Here is a 16,738-nt window from a genome sequence, read left to right on the forward strand (position 1 = left end):
ATAGCTTGCATTTACAAAGTACCCTTCTTCTGACCAGTCAGGAACAGAGAGGAACCAACAATTGCAGGGCAATATAGGATTATACTTACCCAAGGTTTCCCATCCTTCGTATTGGAAAGCACTTTAATATGTTCGTTAGTAATTCTCCCTTCTGAGCACTGGTAGGAGGTCTGTGAAGACTTGTCCAGAGCAAGGTGGGAGATAAAGAAGGGCTGCACCTGGACAGCCATCTCTGCAGGACTTTTCCTAACGGCAGTTCTGAGTTGGTTACCTGGGTTGGTTACACAATCTTAAACTGTGCTGAAATGAAGTTAGAGGGAATGTGGAGAAAGGCTTTCCAGAAGGCAGGAGCTTGGAAAAGAGAATTGAAGAGAAGGCATGTGGGAGGGTTTGTGCCAGGCCAGCCATAAGGTAATGTTCCCAGAGTGCGCTGAGACCTCTGGTGAAAGGACCTTTTAACCACCAATCATTATCCTGGCTATTCTTTGTGTCTGTCATAATAGTCACAACAATGGATGCTGCAAAGGTCAACCCTGGGGCTCCTGGGGCGGAAATGAATGGATGACATTTGTTGTTGATCCAAACATACTGCAGCTGGCTGAGGTGGCGGAGGCCTGTGAGAAACTCCAGATGGAGTTAATCTTTTTTGGGTTCCGGAGTAAGAAAGACCGCGAAAATGGAGCCCGAACACATTCAAGGTAAGGTATGTCAAGTGAGGGTTCATGTCTTCTTTCTGAGAGACCATGTAGCACAGAGAGAGACCATGTAGCACATCATGTTGGTCTAAGGAACAGCAGTAAGAAGCTCTGGTGGCCCAGTGGTAAGAAGCTGCACTGTCAGCCTGAAGGCACGCTGTTTGAATCCACCAGCTGCTCCACAGGAGAAAGACGGGTAATCTCCTCCCGTGCAATTAACTGCCAATGAAAACCTGCTGGAGGCCCAGATCTGGGTTGTTTCCAACTTGATAATACATAATAACAAAATAGGGCAAGCTGTGGACCAATTCTAGATGGACCTTGGGCTGTGTAGTCTTCTGAACTGTTACTAGACCCCAAAGGGCTTCTTCTGTCTGGAATTACTGAGATTACTTGGTGAGATTTTAGTAATTTTCTCTTTTATCTGATTTTATATGATGAAAAGAATGCCCTAAGAAGTAGGGCTGTGGCGGCACAAGAGTTAGAAACTCTAATATATTTAATATATTGAATAAAAAATAGACATGTGGCTAAAAAAAAAAAAAGAGTTAGAAACTCTACTGCTGACCACAAGGGTGGCAAGTCATACCCACCAGCTCCTCAGAGGGCGGGAAAACCCCCTGCCTAACCCTGCGCCATCCTCACAATCCCTGCCATGTTTAGGCCCACTGTAGCAGTTTATAAAATTATAGTCTTGGAAACCCCATGGGACAGGTCTTCTCTGCCCTATAAGGTCATCGGGAGTTAAATCCACTCAATGACATGTAACAATAACTAGAGGTGGAGCGACCTGCCCAAGATCACTCAGATGGAGGATGAGCTGGACCTTGAAACTGAAGTCCTGGGCTGCTGCTGTCGCTTCTTTCCCTGCCCCCTCTGGGCTTTTAGTGGGGCTGTTTTTTATCCCACCTTGTCTGCAAGCCCCTGCCCAATTAGTTCCAACTAGGCTTAAAATGGACAAACAAAAGGCTCACAGCCCCATGCTGGAGATGATGATGGAGAGAGACTTGACTCACACCCTCAAATAATTATTTTCTGAGCACTTCTTGCTGATGTTAGGGGCATCGAGTTGTGTAGGACTCAAATGACACAACCTTGCCTGCTCAAAGTGAGGAGAACTTGAAACACTTGCTGCAGAACATCAAAGATTATTATTTTTTTTTGCATCTCAATGTCAAGAAAACAAAAACCCTCACCACTGGACTGATTAGCCACTATCCATCATGATTGAAATTGTCAATGACTTCATTTTACTTGGATCCACAATCAACACCCTTTGTACCAGCAGTTAGGTGATCAAGAGACATATTGCATTGGGTAAGTCCTCTGTCATCAGCCTCTCCAAATTACGGAGGAGCAATGGTGTCAGTTTGAAGACTAATGTGCGCCTGATTGAGGCCATGGTCCTTTCAGTCACTTGCTATGCATGTGAGAGCTGAAAAATAAACAAACATGACAGAAGAATTCTTTTTTTTTCAAATGCCAGCAATTCCAGCCTAATTCTCACAGACCAGCCCTTTACCAGTCCTATACTGGCCCATGGGCTGGTATAATTCCCAGTTTCAGATATTGAAGTTCAAAGAGGTTAGGTTACCCAAACCTATACTCAAATCCAGACCTCCTGGCTCCAAAGCCCCTGATGACAGAAGAATTGATGCCTTTGAGCCACGGTGTTGGAGAAAAGTGCTGCATACTCTATGGACTGCCAAAAGTACAGAGATATGTCTTAGAGAAGTTGCAGCCAGGATGCTCATTGGAGGTAAAGATGAACAAAACTTCATTTCACCTACTTTGGGTATGTTGCTAGGAAAGGATTTTCCTTGGAGAAGGACATCATGCTTGGGAAGGTAGAGAGTCTGTGAAAGAGACAAAGACCTTCAGCAACATGGTTTAACACCACAACTGTGACAATGGGCTCAAGTGTGTTCAAGACGATGAGGGTGGTACAGAATAGGAGAGGGTTCAGATCTGTTGTTCAGAGAATTGCTATGAGGTGTACTCAACAGCACCTCCCATCAACAACAGCTCCATGAAGAGTTGTGTAAGATACTGGTTAGGCCTGCAAGAAGTTCATGGTCTCTCAGTGGAGCCAGCTTCATCAATAACTGCAACCAGTACATGTGAATAAAATTGTTTAAGAATAGAGAGGCGCTAACTTTAACTAGGCATAGCTGCTTTGCCTCTTAACAACTGGCTGATGACCAGAAGTAGGTTCCTTAACCTCTTCAGGAGCCTAAGTTTTCTTAATTGTAGGATAATAACAAGGATGTACACAACATGGAATTATGAATTTATGATCTGAAGATATTAACTATGGACTGCAGCCTTCAATATGGATTGTACCTTAGCATCAAGAAAACAAAGATTTGTGCTCACTTCAGTGGCACATGTAGTAAACTTGGAATGATACAGAGAAGACTAGCCTGGGAGTGGGGGGAGGGCTGGGCAGGGAGAGAAGTGCAGCAATGAATGAATACAAATCCAAAATATCTGTAAATGTTCATTAAAATTATTAAAATTTTTTAAAAAGGCATATTGTTGTTGTTGTTGTTATGTGCCATCGAGTCGTTTCCGACTCATAACGACCCTATGCACAACAGCCCTAAACCCTGCTCTATCCTGTGCCAACTGCACCGCCTCTGACACACCCATCCCGATTACCCCAGTCACCGAATCAATCCATCTCATAGAGGGTCTTCCCCTCCTGCGTTGTCCGTCAACCCTCCCAAGCATGACAAGGCATATACACTTAAAAAAAAAAAAGAAGATTAGCATGGCCCCTGCATAAGGATGACATGCAAATTCATGAAGTGGTCCATAAATTTTTTTTTAAAGAGAGATGTGTTTATTCCAGGATCAGTACAGGCCAAATGCATATTCACTGTATTAAAGTCAGACCAGTGTTTATTTTTTTTCTACTCATCTTTCAAATTCTGAATCACAGGCCTTCTTTTCCATAAAGGGTGCTTTATTTTATTGTTGGCTTACTGAGCACTGGGACGTTGTTATTATGTGCCGTCGAGTCGACACTGACTGATAGCAGCTCTATGATCAATATTTCTGAAATCTGCCCTATCCTGAGCCAATCTCACCAACTCTATCACACATGCCCTCACTGTCACAGTCACTGTGTCAATCCATTTCACCCAGGATCTTCCTTTCCTGTGCTGACTATCCTCTCAGGCATGATGTCCTTTTCTTTTTTTTTTTTTTTTTTTGTGTCCTTTTCTAAAGACTAGTCCCTCTTGGCAACATGCCCAAAGAATGTGAAATGGAGCTTCAAAATTCTTGCCTCCAAGGAGCAGTCGGTTTAATCATCTTCAGGACAGACCTGTTCTCTTAGCAGTCCATGTATATCCAATACTCTTTCCAAGGTGAGTAGAAAAAAATAACAGATCAATATAGACAAAGATATGGAGATTTGAAAACATGGCATATTGGAGAAGAGTAAGCAACTTGCAGGTTCTGGACTAAAAGTGTATGTGTAGCAGGAGAGTAAGAGAGGAGGCTGGGACTAGGCTATGGTGGATCTTGTGCCCAACTCAAGGACCCTTAGACTTTTGCCACGAGGGCCATGAAAGGTCTTTGCTGCAGAAGGTCAAGGACTATAGACTTCAATAATGATTGAAGCTCTATATCAAGAATACAAAGATTTTTCACCACTGGGCCAATTGATAGCATTGTGATACATGGAAAAGAGACTGAGATTGTTAACAACTTCAACTTGCTTGGCTCCACAGTCAACATTCTTGGTACCAGCAGCCAGGAAATCAAAAGACAAATTGCATCTGGAAAATCTGCTGTTAGGGACCTCTCCAGAGCACCGAAGAGCAATGATGTCAATCTAAGGTGCACCTGATCCAGGCTATGGTCTTTGCAATTACTTGCTATGCATCAGAGAACTGAACAATGACTAAGAATGACAGAAAAAGAATCGATGCCTTTAAGTTGTGGTGCTAGAGAAGAATACTGAACATACATACCATGGACTGCCCAGAGAACAAACAGGTCTGTCCTAGAGAGGGTGAAACCAAGCTTCTCCTTGTGGTTGTTGTTGTTGTGTCATCGAGTTGCCTGTGACTCATAATGACCCTATGTACAACAGTTCTGAAGCCTGCCCTGTCCTGAGCCAGTCTCACTGACTCCAACACACCTATCTCCATCGCCCCAGTTACTGTATCAATCCATCTCAGCTGAGGTCTTCCTCTCCTACACTGTCCTTCCACCTTCCAAGCATGATATCCTTCTCCAAGGACCCGTCCCTCTTAACCACATACCCAAAGTATGTGAGACAGAGCTTCAAAATCCTAGCCTCCAAGGAGAAACCTTGGACCTTGGAGAAACCTCCAAGGACATCATACTTGGAAGGATAGAGGGGCAGCACTAGAGAAGACAACTCTGGATGAGATGAATTGATTCAGTGACTGGGGTAATGGGGTAGGTATTTTGGAGACAAGGAAATTGGATCAAGGTAAAGCAGGGTTCAACCTTCATATACCAGCTGTACTTGCTAAGATCCAGGCTGAAATCATGGGATCTGGCTAAGCCACTCCCAAATTCCTGACCGACAGAAACATTGAGATTATAAGTGTATATTGTTTTAAGCCACTAAGCTTTGCAGTAACTTATTGTGCAGCAATAGAGAACTACTGCATTAACTTAAGCAGAAGTGGAAAATAATCCATGCACAAAACTGAGAAGTAGGCATAGGTACAGTTTGATGTCCGCGATCAAAAGATGGCCCCCAGTTGATCTTCTCCCCATTTGTTAGATCTGTCTTTCCCTTAATTGGTTTCTTTCTCAGGCTCCCTTTGGTGAATCCTAAAAGCTTCAGATCTATATTATCTTTTTTTTAAAATTTTTATTTTCTTTTATTATTTTGTGTGTGTGTCCTGTCAAATCAGACCTGACAGGTCCAGGAGGAAATTGCCTTTCCTTCTCCAGCAGAGTATCTGGTGGAGTTGAACTGTGTCCCCCTGGCATTGCAGTGTAACTTCTTGCCACTAGGCCACCAGAGCTTCTTAGGCCTATATTATCTTTACTGCCATCTGTGTGTTTCTCTCCCTGGTGTGCCAGTAAGGGTGAATGGTGTGTCATTTACTCTGACTGGATCCCATATCAGGTTCTAAACCAGCTGTGCTCTGATTGGCTGGATTTGCCTGCCTGGTTAGGTGTGGAATAAACCCTACCAAAATTGGAGGAACTAAGGGTAAGGTGTACATTGAACAATAACAACATCACATGTAAGCAAAATCTTGCTGAGGATTATAAAAAAAATGTCTAGGACAGTACAGACAGAGAACTGCCAGAAATTCAAGCTAGATTTAAAAGAGATTGTAGCATCAGAAACATCATTGCTGATATCAGATGGATCTTGGTTGAAAGCAGAGAATACCGGAAGAAGGTCTATTTGTGTTTTATTCACTAGGCAAAGACATTTTCCTGAATCACAAGGAATGATGGCTAATGTTGAGAAGAATGAGGATCACAGAATTATACTCATGCAAAACCTATACTTAGACCAAGATGTTGTTGTCTGAACAGAGCAAACAACCATTGTACGGGTCAAAATTAAGAAAGGTGTACATCAGAGGTGTATTCTTTCTCTATACCTATTCATTTATAGCCTTCAGTATGGTTTGCATCTCAATGTCAAGAAGACAAAGATTCTTACCACTGGCCATATAGGCAGCATCATGATGGAAAGGGAGGAGATGGAAACTGTGAACAGCTTCATCTGCTTGGATCCACAAGTAACACAGTTGGTACCAGCAATCAGGAAATCAGGAGATGCATTCCACTGGGAAAATCTGCAGTTAGGGACCTCTCCTAATTATTGAGAAGTAATGATGTCAGTTTGAGGACTAATGTGCATCTGATTCAGGCCATAGTCTTTCCGATTACTTGCTAGGCATCTGAGAGCTGGACAATGACAGAAAAAGCATTGACACCTTTGAGCTGTGGTGTTAGGGAAGAACACTGAACATCCCATGGACAGCCAAGACAAATATGTCTTGGAGAGGGTACAGATGGAGTGCTCTTTGGAGGCAAGGATGATGAGGCTTTGCCTCACAAACTTTGAACATGTTGTTAGGAGTAGATATTCCTTGGAGGGGGACATGATCCTGGGAAGGGTGGAAGGTTGGCAAAGGAGAGGAAGACCCTCAACCAGGTAGATTGACACAGTGACTGGCGCAATGGGTTCATGTGTATTAGGAAGTGTGAGGATGGCACAGGATAGAACAGGGTGCAGATCTTTTGTTCATAGGGTTGCTATGAGTTGTACTTGACTCAACAGCACTGAACAACAACAATTCATACTGGATGTTGAACAAATCATTCAAGAAGGTGGACTTTCTGAAGAAGAATATGACATCAGGATCAGAGGAAGACTCATCAACAACCTGCATTATGCAGATGATACAACAAAGGAATAAACAAATCTGATTGAAGGAAGTGGTCGGGGTACTCCTTAGAGTCAAGGAGATGAAGTTTTGTCTCACATACTTTGTGAACATTCTTAGGAGAGGCCAACCCTTGGGAAAAGGCATCATACTTAGAAAGGCGGAAAGTCGACGTAAGACCTTCAACAAGATGGATTGACCTGGAGACTAAGATCAAAGAACTCAGTATATCAAAGATGGAGAGGACAGCACAGGATAGGATAAGGTCCAGATCTGTTGTTCACAGGGTCTTATGAGTGTTTTTGACTCAACAGTATCTAACAACAACAAGGGACATACTGTGCCTCTGGAGGCAAGTCAAGGTACAGTTGCCAAGAGGTCAAAACCATCCGTGCATAATGAAGCAATGGCTTCTACTATACTCACATTTGCATTGCAATTTTCAGTGTGCGTCTCAGGTACATTCTTGCACTCCAGTCACTGTGGCCTGCAACACACCAGGCACCCCCACCTCAGGACCTATGACTCTCCTCCCTCCATCTGCATTGTTCTTGTTTCCTCATTTCATTTAGGTCATAAATATTAGCTACCGGGTGAGGCTTTACCTGAACAAAGATTATTTCAAAGACGTAATTTCCCTTCCACTGTTGTTACTAGGTGTCACTGAGTTTATTTTGACTTATAATGACCCCAAGTGACAGAGTACAGCTTGCTCCATAAGGCTTTCAGTCAAACAAACAATGTAGGTATAGATTGCTAGGTCTTTTCCCCCACAAAGTGGCTCAAACCACCAACTTTTAATGTTGCCAGCCAAGTGCTTAAGCACTGCACCACCAGGGCTCCTAACCTCCCTCGGCTTCTCCTCATGTTTTCCTCTTTCTTTGCTTAAACTCTGTCAGATTATTTTATGTCTTTATCTTCTTTATTATGAGTCTGTTTGAAATGTAAGCTCCAGGAAATAGGGATTGTATCTACGCCCCTCACTGTTGCAGCTTCTGTGCATAGGGCAGTATCTGGCTCATTGTAGGTGCTCAATAAATTATAGATGGATGGATGAGAGAGCGCTCACTGCCATCCTGCAGTCACCTGTGAGGCAAGTGGGATGAATGTGCGTCTCCTGTTAACAGACAAGGAGACAATCAAACACAAGCGAAGGATCCTGCTGGCAACAGGATTTTTTGGCTTTTCTTTTCTTTTTTTCTCCTTTATCTTTTGAAACTTTAATTGTTGAGTGCTAATGAGAAAACAGCAGAGGGGAACTAAATGCATTACAGTGTGTTCCCTCCAACTGAAGGTTAAATGATGCCCTGATGCAGTAGTTCAAATAGAGAAAGTGGTAGGAGAGTTGAGTCATTGCCTGGCACAGGGGGATACAGGCACCCTGAAACAGAGAAGCCACCTGCTCTGTCACAGTCAGAGCTAAATCACGCTGGGAGCAGTGATTTTGCTCCAGCACATAGCAACAGTCACACTTAAACGAATGTTGTTAATTGGAGCGTTATTGGGTTTTCTCACGTAAGTGGAATTTGAAAGCTTGTTTTGTTTTCAGAGTTGATTGAAAAGCTCAAACCCTGCAAAGTTGGGACCTAGCTTCATGTATACACACACTTAAAAAAACATTAAAACACAAATTAATTAACTTTCAAAAGAATGCATTAACTTAGTGAGAAATAATCTCTGTTATAAAGGAACTCGAGTCCCTGGCTGGCACAACTGGTTAAGTGCTGGACTACTAGCTAAAAAGTTAAAAGTTCAAACCCACTCAGAGGGACCTAGAGGAAAGATCTGTCAAGTGATCTCTAAAAGCCTTGATAACTTGGTGGAGCAGTTCTACTATGTATACATTGTTGTTGTTGTTGTTGTTGTTAGGTGCTGTCAAATCAAGTATGACTCAAAACGACCCTATGCACAACCCATCTGAACACTGTTCTACCCATGTCATCCTCACAGTATCTGACACAGTCAAGCCCGTTGCTACAGTCACCACATCAACCCACCTGGTTGAGGGTCTTCCTCTCTTTGGCCTTCCTGCCACCCTTCCCAGCATCATGTCCCTCTCCAAGGAATAACCTCTCCTAGCAACAAAATATGCCCAAAATATGTGAGATGAAACGTCATCATCTTTGCCTCCAAGGAGCTCTCTGGCTGCACCTTCTTCAAGAAATATGTTTATTCTTTTGGCAGTCCATGGGATATTCAGCATTCTTCTCCAACACCACAGTTCAAAGGCATCAATTCTTCTTGTCATCCTTAGTCATTGTCCAGCTCTCAGATGCATAGCATGTGGTTGAAAAGACCATGGCCTGAATCAGGCACACCTCTGTCCTCAAACTGACATCATCACTACTCAGCCAGGTCCCTGGCTGCTGGGAAAGTCTGCAGTCACATACACTGAAAGGCTGTAAGTCAGAACCAACTCAACCACAAATGGTATAAAGCAAGTAGCTTACTGTTCAAGATTGAGAAGCATGTTTCAGAAGACTCAAACCTGCCTGCTGTTGGAGATATTCAAGCCATTACTGGAAGGAGAGTTCAGAACTTTATAGTGTGGAATCATTTTGGAGATGTATAAACTAAGGCCCACTGAACTTATGTTTCCTGAACTCTTCCCCTGATGTTATCTGATTTCCCAGATAAGGATGCCTCCCCCACCAAACTACCTCATCATTCCTGTGGATGTGGCCAGAAGTGGCCTCCAGGACTAAGGTTTTGTGGAAGACCAGTGGGATCCAGCTGCAGAGAGAGAAGAAGCTGAAGTAAATTGGGCTGGGAAGCCCCTAGTCTGAAATCTGCCTGAGCCCAAGGGGAAGGGGAAAGAGGTGATGAAGCGTGAATTTCTCATCTTGGAATCAAAGGTCTCGCTCGGGTATTTGCTGAGATCTAGAGATTGTTTCTTTGAGAGGTAAGGTACCCCTGATGCAAATCGTGGTACTTTCAATATCTGTGCAAAGCTGAGCAATGAGTAAGGAAGATTGAAGACGAAGAAGTGATGCATCTGAATTATTTGTTGTTGTTGTTATGTGCCGTCGAGTCGTTTGCGACTCATAGCGACCCTATGTACAACAGCCCTAAACCCTGCTCTATCCTGTGCCAATCTCATTGCCTCTGACACACCCATCCCGATTACCCCAGTCACCGAATCAATCCACCTCATAGAGGGTCTTCCCCTCCTGCGCTGTCCCTCCACTCTGCCCAGCATGATGTCCCTCTCCAAAGACCTGTCTCTCCTTACAACATGTCCAAAGTATGTCAGGCGAAGCCCCAGAATCCTTGCCTCCAAGGAGCAGCCTGATGTGTATCTGAATTATAGCATGAAGAATATTGGCTACACTCTGGTCTTTCCAAAGAATGAACAAATCTATCTCAGAAGGGCAGCAGGAAAACTCCTGAGAAGCAAGGAGGACGAGATTTCTTCAGTACTTTGGTCATGCTATCAGGAGGGACTTCTCCCTGGAGAAGGACATCATGTAGAAGATCAGGAAAAAGGAGACTCTGAGTTACAAGGACCTAGTGGCCACAACAATGACAGCTGGAAACCAGTTGACAGCACCCAACAAAACAGAGACAGCTGACGGGAGCACCCAGTTCTCTTTGGAAGGCTCAGGCTTGCCACTTACCCTGCATGACTACCTCATGCTTGCAGAGCTGGCCCCAGAATAGCTGCCCAGGGGCAGACTTCTGAGGGTCCAGCTGGTGGAGGTGCTATTCCATTCATGTCCATTGGGAAGAGGAAGGCACTAAATAGGTCAGATTTCCAATATCTGACACCTAGTTACTGGGCAGAGTGTTAAGAACCAAAGACACTTCTCTGCCTGCTCTAGGCCAACCTTTTCTAGCTCACCTGCAAGTGGGACTTTGCCAGCTCTTTCTTTCCTCCCTTGGTGGGTCCGGGGTAGGTGGGGAGGGTGGTGGGGAGGGGGGAGAATTGACTCAAAGGCAAACAGCCCCAGTTAGGAAGATGGCCATGGCTGAGGAATTTAAGCCTGGTGAAGACTTGAGAGGTTCCGGCTGGGGCAAATGCATGAGTTCACTAACTCCTATTTCTCTAACATTGACTTCTATTAGGGATTTAGGATATACTCACATGGACTATGGCAAAGAGCTGGCTTCACAGAGCTGCCCCTAAGTTGATGGAGGAAACTGAGACACAGAGATGGAATTTAGCTATTGATGTTTTTCAGTCAGCAAAGAGTGAGGCAAAACACCTCTTGTGCGCCAGGTCCTATGTTAATTTCTGTGAGAGAAGGAACAAGGCTCACAGAACCAGCAGCTCTCCAAACACCACTGCCGTTGTGTCTATTTCAACTCATAGTGACCCTATGGAACAGAGGAGAACTGCCCCATAGGACTTCTGGAGCTGTGAATCCTTACGGAAGCAGACTGCCTCATTTTTATTCTCAGAGGAACTGGTGAGTTCAAACCCAGGACCCTCCTGTTAGCAACCACTAGTGCCGCTCAATGTACCAGGACTCCAGTGAATATTCCATTGCTTGCACAACAATTCTAACTTATAGCAACTCACCATTGGGTTTGTTGTTGTTGTTGTTGTTGTTGTTATGTGCTTTTGACCCACTTGTGACTCATAGCGACCCTATGTACAACAGCCCTAAACCCTGCTCTATCCTGTGTCAATCGCACTGCCTCTGACACACCCATCCCTATTACCCCAGTCACTGAATCAATCCACCTTATAGAGGGGTCTTCCCCTCTTGTGCTGTCCCTCCACCCTACCAAGCATGATGTCCCTCTCCAAGGACCTGTCCCTCCTTACAACATGTCCAAAGTATGTCAGACGAAGCCCCAGAATCCTTGTCTTCAAGGAGCCGGCTGGTTCAACCCTCTCCAGGATGAATCTGTTTGTTTTCTTGGCAGTGTATGGTACATTCAATCCTCCTCTCCAGCACCACAGTTCAAGGGTATCAAATATCAATCTCCTTCTATCCTTCCTAGTCATTGTCCAACTCTCTGATGCATAACAAGTGATTGCAAAGACCATGGCCTGTATCAGATGCACCTTAGTCTCCAGAGTGACACCATTGCTCTTCAGTACTTTGGAGAGGTCCCTAGCAGCAGATTTTCCCATTGCAATACATTTTTTTTTTATTTCCAGGCTACTGGTGCCAAGAGTGTTGACTGTGGAGCTGAGCTGACTAGAGTTTTTAACAATCTCAATTTCTTCACCATCCATCCTGATTCTGCCAATTGGTCCAGTGGTGAGAATCTTTGTCTTCTTGACATTGAGCCTCAATCCATACTGAAAGCTGAAGTCCTTGACCCTCTGCAGCATGTGTTTCAGGTCCTCATCAGTTTCAGCAAGCCGGGTTGTGTCATCTGCATGATGCAGATTGTTAATAGATCTTCCACCAGTCCTGATGCCACACTTCTCCTCATAGAGCCCAGCCTCTCAGATAATCTATTCTGTATACAGGTTGAAAAGGTATGGAGATAGGAGACGTCCCTGGCCTTTCCCAATTTTGAACCATGCAGTGTTTCCTTGCTCTGTTGTGACAACTGCCTCTTGGTCCAAGTATAGGTTTCGCATTAGCACAATTAAGTGTTCTGGGATTCCCATTCTTCTCAGAGTCAGCCACAGTTTATTATGATTCCACAGTCAAATGCCTTTAGCTTCTTGCCACTAGGCCACCAGAGCTCCCTCCATTGGGTTTAAGCAACTAGAATTCTTTAGAGGAGGAAACTTGCCATCTCTCTCTCTTATTGGGCTGCTAGTTGATTTGAACTTCTCACCTTTCGATTAGCAGTCTAACATGCTACATACACACTATGACACTAGCACTTCTTGAGGGGCTCAAGTAGAAGATAAAATTACACAAATGACTAAAACAAGGCAGACATTATCTGAGTTACAAAGGGCCTGTATGAGGATTCAGGGAAAAGAGACTTCCTGCATTTGATTGTTACTGGGACTGGGAATAAAGGCGATGTATCTTGTCTGACAACCTGAACTAGTGAAACTATTGTGACTCTCTGCCCCTTTCACATCTAGACATAACAGTAGCTACTGGGCCCTTAAACCCACATCCAATGTATACCCTTTGCCATAAAATCAATTCTGAGTCACAACTGACTGTACAAGACAGAGTACCCACCACATTGTTCTTCTGTGGGGTGGCTGGTGGGTTTGAACCACCAACCTTTCAGTTACTAGCTGAGTGCTTTAAATACTGCACCACCAGAGCCTGTGAGAGTCCTTAAAACCACAGCTGTCGAGTCAGGCTCCAACTCATAGTGACCCTCCATCTGTTCTTTTGAGGCTGCAAATCTTTACAAGAGGAAACGGCCCATCTTTTCCCCTGAGAGTGACCGGTGGATTTAAATTGCTGCTTGGTTAGCAGTTCAATACATAACTTCCTACTCCAACAGGCCTGTTTAGGAAGAGCCCACTCAGAGCCTCTGACCACTAGGCTGGCAAGTTCGAAGGAGAATTGGGCACACAATGGAAGAAATCCCTACCCCTCTGGCCAAGGAGGTTCCCAAACCCTACCCCTCTGGCCTGTAGTTCCCAGAATCTCATGGCTGGTCAGTGTTTCCCCACAGGACCCTGTCTGGTCAGCTATTCAGAGCAGGGCAAGAAAAAGAAAACTAATGAGCACTGAAGTGGCCTGCAGTATGCCAGGCAGTGGTTGACACTTCACATTCTCTATGTCACTTCACATGCCAGTCCAGTTCACTGTCACCCTCACACATTGGTGCTGCCAGGAACTGTCTGTTGGCGGAGTGAATTCCAGGGGAGGAAAGCAGGACTTGATCTGTTACTTAGAAGCAAGGACTTTAGCTGACTTGCTTTAGACAGGTCAACAGGAAAACCCTATTGCTAAAATAGCACATCATCTTTGATAGAAGGTCAGTAGTAGTGAGGGAAACTCTTGATAAGATGAACTGACAGAAGAACTCAAACATATCATGATCACGAAGAAGGCATAGAAGTGAGAGATGGTTTCTTCTGTTGTACTTAAAGGTCACCCACCATGTGTCTGGACTGACTTAATGGTAACAAACATTGACAGAGGATGAGGCTTGGTTCTTCCTACAGTCTCCAGTCCCTGATATTCCATGTGGCATAGTGAATACTCTGTAAGTGCTCCTAGAACTCACAGACAGTAATTCCTCTCTCTCTCCAAGGGAGGTTGGGCCATCTATGTCAGTATCAGGCTCCTTCAGCAGCAGGCACCTACTGCTTTCTCTTTGACTCATTGCTGACTGCACTGGTTCAGAAACAGCTGCCTGGAGTGCTGATAATGAACTTGACTGAGATCTCAGAGCCTGCCACTGATGACTAGGCATTCTCCATCACAGCTCTAGAGAGAGGCCCCACTGGTAGGAGGAACTTCAATGTCTCCTTCCCTGTTAGTTTGTTAGGCAAACATCTTGAGTCTCTGTCCACACCGACTCAACTGACTTGTGGAGAGGCAATTGACTCTGCTCACAATTTCCCTTCCTTTGTCATTGTACCCAGGAAAATTCAAAGATGGACAGGATAAAATGTCACAAAAGCTGCACCTCTCAGAGGTGCAGCCAGTATTGCTTCCCAGACGAATTATCTTCTTTGTTGTTCCCGACAAACTCCTTTACATTATTCAACTTTGGTTGCAAACCTGACTCGAGAGATTTTTATTTTTTAGAAGATCTACTCAAACATTTAAAATGCAAAAATAAAAATAATAATAAAAATTACTGTATACAGCTTCCTACTTGGAGGGAAACCCCTACCTTGGCCAAAACTTCCCCAAACAACTACTGTGTTATTTACTAAACATATACTGTCTAATCATGGCTATTGGATAATCCACTACGGCCAAAAGAACAAACAAATCTGTCTTGGAGGAAGTGCAGTCAGAGTCTTTAGAGTCAAAGGTGGGGAAACCTTATCCTACACACGTTAGGCATTTTGAAAGAAGGGCCAGTCTTGGAGAAAGACATCATGGAGAGGAAGGTAGGAGGTCAGCGAAGTAGAGACAGCCCTCAATGAGATGGATTCACACAGCAACTGTAACAATGGGCTTGAGTATGCCAGAGAGCATGGGGAATGGCTCAGAATGGGGCAAGACTCAGATCTCTTGTTCATAAGGTTACTGTGAGTCACAGGTGACTCAACGGAACCTAACAACTGCCTATTCTAAGAAGGCCATGACTATACTTGTCTTGTTTGCTCTTGCAACTTCATTTTCCAGCACACGTGGACACACAAGAGTTGTTTGATAAATACCTGTTGAGTGAGTGAACAAATGAAATACATGGAATAAAAAAAAAAATAGACGTGCCATTGTTTCTTACCTCAGGCAATATGTAATCCATCACTTGTCTTGGCGGCAGCAACTTCCCCACAAGTAAATGATTCATTTATGCCGTTAAAATGAATGGAGGCCATTTATTCAAATGGTCAATAAAAGCATATGAAAAGAAGTGAAATGTCTAAGTAGGGGATATTCAACCACCAAAATGACTAAAATTTTAGTTATTAAAAAAATTACAAATACCAGATGTTCAGAGACTATGGCACATCTAAAACTTTCACACCCAACTGGCAAGTATGATGGTTATAGTTATGGGTCAGCTTGGCTACGCTATATAGTTTTAAGATATTATGTAATCACTCTCCACTTTGTAGTCCGACATGAGTGGCCAGTCAGTTGACAGGGAAGCTTCCTTGGGGATGTGGCCTACAACCAATATGTACAAATGTTCCTGCAAAGCTCTCCTTTCTTCATTCAGCATTCAACTCTTCACTCCCTGACCTCTGATTTTTGGAATGTGAGCCAGTAGGCTGCCACCTCATCTGTGGATTTTAAATAAATTAGCCCCTGCTACTCCATGAGGCAGGAGAAGACCCCAGCCTGATCTTGACATGACTTGGGACTTCATAATTTCTACAACCTTTATATATAGATCCAGGAAGTATGAAAAGATGGAAGGAGTATAAAGAGTCAATTACCAAAAAAGAATTGGCTGGCACAGAAGAATTCAAGAAATAACATATGATCAAGAAGCAATGGTGATGGAGGAAAGGAAGGCTGCTCTGAAGGACTTGGCAAAAATTAAAGCCCTAGGAATTGACTGAATACTAACCAACATGTTTCAACAAACAGATGCTGCCCTGTACGTGCTCATCAGGTTGTGCCAAAAAATCTGGAGGACAACTACCTGGCCAACTGACTGCAAGAGGTCAATACTTATTCCCCTCAAAAAATGAAGTGATCCAACAGAGTGTGGAAATTATTGTATAATATCACTCATATCACACGCAAACAAAATTCTGCTGAAGAATATCCATTAACAATGTACATTAACAATGTACTGGAACAGTAAGTACATTGACAGAGGACTTTTAGAAATACAAGCTGAGTTTAGAAGGGGCCGTGGCACTGGAGACATTATCACCAATGTCAGATGGATCTTGGCGGAAAACAAAGAGTAACAGAAGAAAAAGCTATCTGTGCTTTTTTTAAATTAAATTTTATCAGTTTTAATGAACATTTACAGAGATTTTGGGTTTTCAGTCATTCATTGTTGCACTGTTTTCTCCACCCTCATCCCCAGTTCGTTCTTCTTTCCCCCCCCAATGTCTGTTTTAATTGTCCAATTGCCACAGTGCTTGTCAAAGCCAGTTCTGATGAATCTCCT

General features: G+C 43.8%; 1 pseudogene; it reads left to right on the plus strand.

Annotated features, from left to right (window-relative positions):
* The first annotated feature begins 630 nt into the window (after positions 1–630).
* The window catches only part of LOC102852998, a 26,773-nt pseudogene continuing 10,665 nt past the window's right edge, over positions 631–16,738 (plus strand).

The sequence above is a fragment of the Elephantulus edwardii genome, unplaced genomic scaffold (assembly GCF_000299155.1).
Source record: "Elephantulus edwardii isolate Elephantulus edwardi_28Jun2011 unplaced genomic scaffold, EleEdw1.0 scaffold00037, whole genome shotgun sequence".
Lineage (NCBI taxonomy): Eukaryota > Metazoa > Chordata > Mammalia > Macroscelidea > Macroscelididae > Elephantulus > Elephantulus edwardii.